We start from the raw sequence: 8921 nt of genomic DNA, 5'->3' as shown, positions 1-8921 counted from the left end.
TTATTTATGATTTGGAATGGATAGTTTATTTGTTAGAATGTGAAGTAGAAAATGGAGAGGTATTTTGAGCTAGAATGTGAGGGAGATTGATGTGTCATATATAGTATGTATTCTTGTAGTGGTTTAATAATGATGCTACCCTTGTCTAGATGGTTTATCTTGTCAAATTCAATATGGTTTTTCAAATCCATACTTGTTGAACTTGCATACCGTGTTCATCTCGGTGAGAATGTTCTCCGCCGAGCAGCAACATACGTCAAGGAGGAGGTCCGATTCTACGAGAAAAAGTGGATACAGACATCGTGGAAGACCGTGTCCCCTTTTTCATAGAATCGAACCTCTTCCATGACGAAGTGCGGTGCCACCCAGTTGAGAACATGCTCACCAGATGATCACGGTCTTCCAGTGCTAAGGTATGAATTTTTGTACATAGATGACTTCTGCTACTGGAGGAAGTGGCGATGGTGGGGGCTATCGTCGTTCCTCTTCCGGCAAGAGGAAAACATAGTTGGCCCTCAGGATAAGTCGAAGAAAATGAGCACGTTGGAGAAAGCAATGCTTCGTTATTTGCAAGAACATCATGAAGAAGATGTTGCGGCGGGTCAGGAACCTCCTTCTGGTGGTCGTTATGCTCCACCGTCAGTCCCGGGTGTTTCACGTCCACTTCGTACTACCGTTTCAGGCGGCACAAATAAACTACAGGATGAGGCTGAGTTAGTGGAACCTTCGTCTTCACTGCCCAAGGATGCTTAAAGTCCTCCTAGATAATAACCCATGGATGGCTTGTCGTAGTCTATCATGTTGTTTGGATCTTTAATTGAAATATGTGTATTTGTATCTGTATCTAAACTTTTAGCATTATTTGCACTACAACGTTTGACATGCTTTGAATTGTGAATCCATTTTCATGCGTAATCAATTTTCAAGTGTAATACATTTTCACACGTAATCCATTTTCAAGAGTAATTTATTTTCACGTGTAATCAATTTTTAGTGTAATCTATTTTCACGCATAATCCATTTTCAAGTGTAATCCATTTTCATGTGTAATACGATGCAGATGGACCGGCAATGGATGTATAATGCAGACAGACAGAGCAAGGTGTTTATTGATGGTTTGCATTATTTTCTCGAAGTGGCCAAAGCGAACAAGCCAGAGAATGGGTTCATATGTTGTCCATGCTTCCAATGCAATAACAAGAAGGACTATTCAAAGGATTTTCTTGGGGAGTATTCACAGCCACTTGTTTAGATACGGTTTCATGCCTAACTATTTGGTTTAGACCAAGCATGGTGAATTGGAGATTCAGAAGATACACGCATGCCCTAATAACTGTATCCTCTCTCATGGTGATGAATACGAGAAAATGGATGCTTGTCCCGTGTGCAAAGTACTACAGTATAAGATCAGGCGAGATGATCCTGGTGATGTCGAAGGCCAGGCTCCCAAGAAGAGAGTTCCCGCGAAGGTGATGTGGTATTTCCCTATAATACCACGCTTGAAGCACTTGTTCATAACAAGGCGAATGCTAAGTTGATGCGATGGCACAAAGAAGAACATATGGAAAATGAGATGCTGAGACACCCCGTAGATGGGGCCCAGTGGAGATCAATTGATAGAGCATTCCCGAACTTTGAAAGTGAAGCAAAAAACATAAGGTTTGGTTTAAGTACTAATGGATTCAATCCATTCGGTGAGTTGAGTAGTAGCCATAGTACTTGGCATGTGACCCTATGTATGTTCAACCTTCCTCCTTGGCTGTGCACGAAGCCAAAGTTCATTATGATATCAACGCTTATCTAAGGCCCAAAACAACCCAGCAATAACATTGACGCGTACCTAAAACCGTTAGTTCATGAACTTCTACAGCTCTGGAAGGAAGAATGTGTATGTGTGTGGGATGATGATAAACTAGAGATCTTTAATCTACAAGCATTGTTGTTCGTAACCATCAATAATTGGCCTGCACTGAGTAATTTTTCGGGATAGACAAACATGGGATATCGGGTTTGCACCCACTATTTAGACAACACAAACAGCATGTATTCGAAGCACTGTAAGAAGGTCGTCTATATGGGTCATTGTCGATTTCTCCCTACTCACCACCAGCTGAGAAAGAGTGGGATGCATTTCAAAGGGGCGCCAGACCATCATAAAAAACCTGCATACCGTAATGGAAAGCGTGTCTTCGAGATGATAAAGGATGTAAATGTAGTCTTTGGAAAGGGTCATGGTAGGCAACCTATTCCGAACCATGATAACGGACGTGCACCCATGTGGAAGAAAAAGTTAATATTTTGGGAGCTACCTTATTGGGTAATCCTAGAGGTTCGCAACACAATAGACGTGATGCACCTGATGAAAAATCTTTGAATGAACGTGCTAGGCTTCATGGGTGTTTATGGGGCCTCGAAAGATACATTGGAAGCACGACAGGACCTAAAAGCCATGGGACAACGAGATCACCTACATCCGGAAAAGAGAGATAACGGACAGCACTACTTACGTCCTGCCAGTTACACTCTCAGCAAGGAAGAGAAGGATAGCATGTTTGAATGCTTAAATAGTATGAAAGTCCCATCTGGGTACTCCTCGAATATAAAGGGAATAATAAATATGAAACAAAAGAAGTTTACAAATTCAAGGCCAACAACTGCCTCATGTTGATGACCCAATTGCTTCTTGTTGCACTGAGGTGTGTTCTACCAGAAAATGTTCGGTTGCCGCTCATAAAGCTATGCGCGTTTCTCAATGCGATTTCGCAGAAGGCAATTGATCCATCTAAGCTATCAAAGCTACAGAACGATGTGGTGCAATATCTTGTCAGCTTTGAGTTGGTATTTCCACCAACCTTCTTCAATATTATGACGCACTTAATGGTTCACCTAGTAAAAGAGATTGGTATTCTCAGACCTGTATACTTGCACAATATGTGGCCTTTCAAGAGGTTCATGGCAGTCCTAAAAAACTATGTTCTTAATTGTGCCCGTCCAGAAGGAAGCATCGCCAAGTGATATGGAACAGAGGAGGTGATCAAATTTTGTGTTGATTTTATTAACTCAATTGACTTGATTGGGGTTCCAACTTCACGCCACGAGGGGAGGCTACGGGGAATGAGCACCCTTGGAAAGAAATCAAGTTTGAGCAATGATACTGATATGTTTGACAAGGCACACTACACTGTTCTGCAATAGTCATCCTTTGTGGCTCCGTATATCGAGCAGCACAGGCAGATGGTAGTTTCCAAAAACCCGATGAAATCCGATGCTTGGCTTACACGTCATCACATGGAAACTTTTCCCTCCTGGTTGCGCCAACAACTTATGGGTAACTCTGAGATTCACCCACAGCTTGCTTGGTTAGCCAGGGGTCCTGCTAGCACAATTGTGAAATTCCAAGGCTATGAGATAAATGGTTATACATTTTACACGAGAGCTCAGAACCAGAAAAGCACGCACCAGAATCGTGGTGTCGGCATAGATGCCATAGATAGAAATAATAGCAAGGAGTCATATTATGGTTTCATACAGGAGATATGGGAACTCGAATACGGACCGCTCTACATCCCTCTATTTCTTTGCAATTGGGTGAAGCTAACTGCCGTAACCAAAGATCAGTACGGAATGACAATAGTGGATCTGAGCAAGACTGGATACAATGATGAACCATTCGTACTTGCCAATGATGTGCATCAGGTTTTCTATGTGAAGGACATGTCTAGAAACCCCAAGAGAAATCCAAAAGAGCCATGGGAGCCAAAGTACCCCATAGTTCTTCCAGGTAAAAGAAAAATCGTGGGAGTCGAGAATAAAATAGACCAATCAGATGATTATGATTAGTTTGATGGCATGCCTCCATTCGCTGTTGAAGTTGACCCAAGTATCCTGCTATCCAAAGAAGAGGCTCCGTACTTACGCCGCGATCATGATCAAGGAACTTTCGTGAAGAAGAAATTTTATAACGTTGTATTGTAATGCACTAAATTTACATGACCTTTATGTACTACTTGATACAATTTTTAATTTAACATATGTTTGATTTCATGTGTGCTTAAATTAGTTGAGGTGAAGATTTATTAGATAAACATGAACAATGTTAACCACATACATAAATGGAATTTTTCGCGCGTTGAAATTATTTAATTGAATAAATTCTTGATCATAGCGATGCAGTAAAATAATTATTTTAGAAGCTAAATGAACTGGTATAGAATTAATGACTAATTCACACTTATTGTCATTATACTCGCTAATTTAATATATTTTTGCATGTTCAAATATGTAAAGTTTTTTGTTTTTCATCCTGAAATGCAGTGAAAATATAAATAAAATCCATTTCCAAAAAACAGGCGGGAGACGAAAGTTTGGGAAAAGGCCCTTTTGTCCCGGGTGCCAATAGTAACCGGGACAAAAGGCCAAGCAACCGGGATAAAAGGGCGTCCCTTTTGTCCTGGGTGCCAATAGCAACCGGGACAAAAGGCTCCCCTTTTATCCCGGTTGCCAAATGTAACCAGGATAAAAGGGTAGTTTTCGATTCCCGCTGGGAACGTAGCCTTTTATCCCGGGAACGTAGCCTTTTATCCCGGTTACAGTTTCCAACCGGGATAAAAGGCGAAGGGCCTTTTGTCCCGGTTGGTGTTGGCACCCGGGATAAAAGGACCTTTAGTCCTGGGTTCAATTATGAACCCGGATAAAGGGGAGGGGGATAAAAGCCACTGTAGCCTCTTCTACCCCCCCCCCCATGCCAGTTACACTTAGCCAAATTTTCACCGCTGCCAAGATCCCGCACCCTCCCGCCTGCTCCGTCGCCACCCATCCGCCTCCCTCGCCGGCCGCCGTCGTCCTCGTTGCCTATCGCCCCGGCCACTGTCGTCCCGCCGCCCCAGCCGCCTCGCCCGTGCCCGAACCGCTTCCTCCTCCATCGCCCTGGCCTGCCTCCGATCCTCCTTCGTCACGCCCACTCGACCTCGTCGCCGCCGGCCACCTCCATCACGGGGCCTCGTCTCCGCTTCCATCCAAGTTGCCGCCTCCGTCAACGCCACCTCCTCCGTCGCCGTCGTGCCCTCGTCCATCCCGGCGCCTCGTCACAGCCTCCGTCGCGCCACCTCCGCCCCTCGTCGCTGCGGCCACCTCGCTCTGGCGTGCGCATTGCTTTTCCGCCGCCCCGGCCACTACCATCCCGCTGCCCCGTGCGTCGTACAATCTCGTTGCCTAGCTTGGCATCGCGCGTCCGCCGGCACTGGCACCGGCTTGCGTCAGCAAGGCCTTTCTTATTTTTTAGTTAGAAAATGAGTAGATATTAGTATAAAATCAATAGATATTCGTAGATTAGTTAGAAAATCAATAGATAGTAGATTAGTTAGAAAATCAGTAGATAAATTTGGTAGAAATTCTTACAAATTAGTAGGAATTAGTAGAAATTTTCTAGAAATTCCAATAAATTTGTAGAAATTCTTAAAAATTTACTACTAATTTGTAGAAATTTAGTAGAAATATTTAGAAATTAGAAGAATTTTAGTAGGAATTCTTAAAATTAATAGGAATTAGTAGAAATTTTGTAGAAATTCCAATAAATATGTAGAAATTAGTAGAAATTTAGTAGAAATTCTTACAAATTACTACTAATTTGTAGAAATTTGTATAAACATTCCGGACTTTGTGGGATTTATGTTATTGTATGATTTCATGTATATACCTTTACGCACATGTAACTAAGGCGATTTCATGTAAGTTTCATTTTGTGTGAGTTGCTTATTTCATACTTGTTCTATGATTCATGACTATTATGTATAATTCCATGTATGTTTCAATTAGTAATTGAAAATGGCAGACGACGAGACCGCAAGGTATCTCATGGAGCAGATTATTTCTGGTGATGGTAGTGGCTCCAACCTTCCCATATCGTACACCGATTAAGAGGGCACCCAGGCGGACATGTTCCTCAACATGTCCGGCGATGGCAATGAAGAGCCCGAGCCCCAGCAAAACCTTGCCGTGGTGGAAGGTTTCGGCGAGGTATATATAATTTCTATTATTTTACCCCACCATTAATACTATGTATACTAATTAACGAATCTTGAACTGTTAGCCCTCTGGATCGACAAAAGGGCAGAAGACCCAAGGTCATACAAGGGTGATGGAAGGGAGGCTTGTCATCACAGAAGTCACAGAAGAGGGCAGGCCGGTTGCTCCCAAAAAAGTAGCAAAGAAGTACATGAGTCAGATCGGGGCAATCATAAGGGACAACGTGCCTATCAGCATCAGGGAATGGAAGGGCAAAAGCACTAATCCGTATGCTGTGGGAAGATGTCAAGAGACATTTCACATTTCCCAAAGGATATATTGAAAAGGATGTGAAAGCATGGACGCTGAAGAAGATGGCTACACAATTGCATACATTCAAGAAGATCCTGGATGCCAACTAACTTAATAAGGGCCAAACTCCAGATTTCAATGTGTGGCCAAAGTTGAGGGACCACTGGGAGGCATTTGTTGATTATAAGGGGAGTGAAGACGGTGTGAAAAAAGATCCAGACCAACACTACAAATTTTAGTCAGAAGGAGTACCATCATCATCTAGGGCGAGGTGGTTATGGCACAGCAATTCCCAAATGGAACAAGATGGAACAAGACCTAATTGAATGGGGTATCGTACTGCAACTATTAAATGGTCCGAACTATCGAAAAATTGGTATTACACTCATGGAGGATCCTTGAGCCAAGAGGATGGGATGTTGATATTCAATGAGACAATACGTCAAAAGGCCGAAAGGCTTATGAAGAACATTGAAGATTCTAAGGCTGGGAGGTTGAAGATGGACTAAGAGAATGATGATCTCACATTGGCTCTCGGTAATCCCGAGCACCCAGGACGTTGCCGAGGGTTCGGGGTCATTCTGTTGAAGTTTGCTTTCTGAGGCGACAGCGCATCGTACAGAAGCTGCAAGCGAAGGAAGGAACAGATCGAGGAGAGTTGGCAGCAGATGCTAGAATCCAAAGTGCATTCCCAAGAAGAAAGAATATTGGAGGAAATCAATCGTCGAGTGGCCTATGCAGTTGCGGGATTAGCCCAATCTGGAGCTGCTGAATCCAAACTTCACCAGCCCTTCTCAACACCTCTTAAGCAGTTGTGCTTCTACAGGGCTCCCCGATGCGCAGATGCCCAGATTACCTATGGAGGAGCAACGATTTGTTGTGGATGCCATCACGCAACGCATCTCATGTGAGCTGCATGCATCGGTCAGCAACCTCACTATTAAGGTATAATTATACATAATATTTATGCAATCTTCTCAAATGATCCACACCTCGGGATCGGAGTTCAATAACTTGTTTACTTCTGCTATATGTACAGGTGGCGTACGGGAATGCATTATCAATCCTGGCAGGGCAAACAAGCTATGGAATGGAGATTCCACCTGGCTACGCCAGTGTCAGCGTAGAGCAGCTTGTTGATAGCTAATATGAAGGCATAGAGCTCAACCTCCCAGGAGGCGATGGGGAAACGACACTAGGAGATGCGCTTCATGGGATAATTCTATGGCACAAACGCTACATCATCATTCCCAGCACGGAGCCATCTCCTCAGAGCTCAAGACCGCTCCCCGCAAATCCCTAGTAGCGACCTTCTCCTCAAAGTTTGAGACCGTCATCTCCTGCACAACCTACTCCAGGACCGTCGCTTCCTGCTCGATCAAGGTCTCCATCTCCACCACATCCTGGTGGTGGGAGCGACGACGACAATAACAACACCTATCCCTGATCACCGTCACTAGGACTACGAGCAGCCCCGATGAAGGAACCTGCAGCACCACTAAAGAAGTCACAAGCACCGCCTCCCAAGCCAAGACAGAGAAAGAAGAAAACAAAGGAGCCTGAAGTGACTTGTAAGGAACGCTGGGAGGCAATGAGTGATGCGGAACAGTGGGCAGAAATCCAAGCAGAGGCCAGTCAGTGGTTTAAGAAACAAGCCGAAAAAAAAGTAAGAGAGTTGGAGCCACCGCCAGTAAATCGAAGAGATTTAAATTTTTTTATCAGGATGGAAGAAGGAGCCAAGAAAAGTATACCACTACTATCAAACTACGAACAGGCTTTAGTAAAGGCTGATGAGAGGGATAAAAGGAAAGGAAAGTCATCTTTCAGTGGTGCTATACCCGACCTCGTGCATCTACAAAAAAAAGACGCTCAAAAGATGGCAACAATGCCCTTGGATCAAGAAGCACAAGTATTGAAATTCATGGAAGAAACAGGTATGGGACTTGATGAATGTTTAGGGCAAGTTGAGCCGCCAGCTGCACCGCCAGTTCAACCGAGATGGACTTTTGAGCTAGGCAAATCTCTAGTAAGGCCTGAGTTGGTACGGAAGCTATCAACAAAGATGTACGAATTCCATCAATGGTACATGAAGGTGTCCGCCGACTCGAGACAGATGTTCGGCCTTAAGGTAAAACCGATAGATTTTTATAGCGAAGGCGAGAAAGTTCTGTGGCTAGAACTCAAGGATATATACGAAGTGTACCATCATGATGACCTGGACGTCTCTCTGATCAGCACCTGGGTTCTGTAAGTGTCCGTTTATCTACATGTAAATTTTGGCTCATATCATTATTTTTTTTTGCGTGCGTCACTGTACTAACTTCGTCTTCCATTTTATGTAGGATGCTAATTCAGACGTGCCGACGAGAAGCGTATCTCCATATTGGCTTCATGGATCCATCCGTAGTTAACCAAAAATAGATACAGGTATCACTGGAAAAAACCTTGGTGGAAGTATACAATTTCCTAGACGACCAAAATTTCAAGGATTTCATACTATTTCCATGCAGCTTCAAGAACGCGCGTCTATACCGTCCACGTTCGTGTCTCCTGTCCCTTACCTGAATAATGTGCACATAGCTCTAATACTTATGAGATTTTACGTA

The sequence above is a fragment of the Setaria italica genome, chromosome VII (genome assembly GCF_000263155.2).
Source record: "Setaria italica strain Yugu1 chromosome VII, Setaria_italica_v2.0, whole genome shotgun sequence".
Classification (NCBI taxonomy): domain Eukaryota; kingdom Viridiplantae; phylum Streptophyta; class Magnoliopsida; order Poales; family Poaceae; genus Setaria; species Setaria italica.
The sequence above is the reverse complement of the archived record's forward strand: the minus strand, read 5'-3'. Positions refer to the sequence as shown.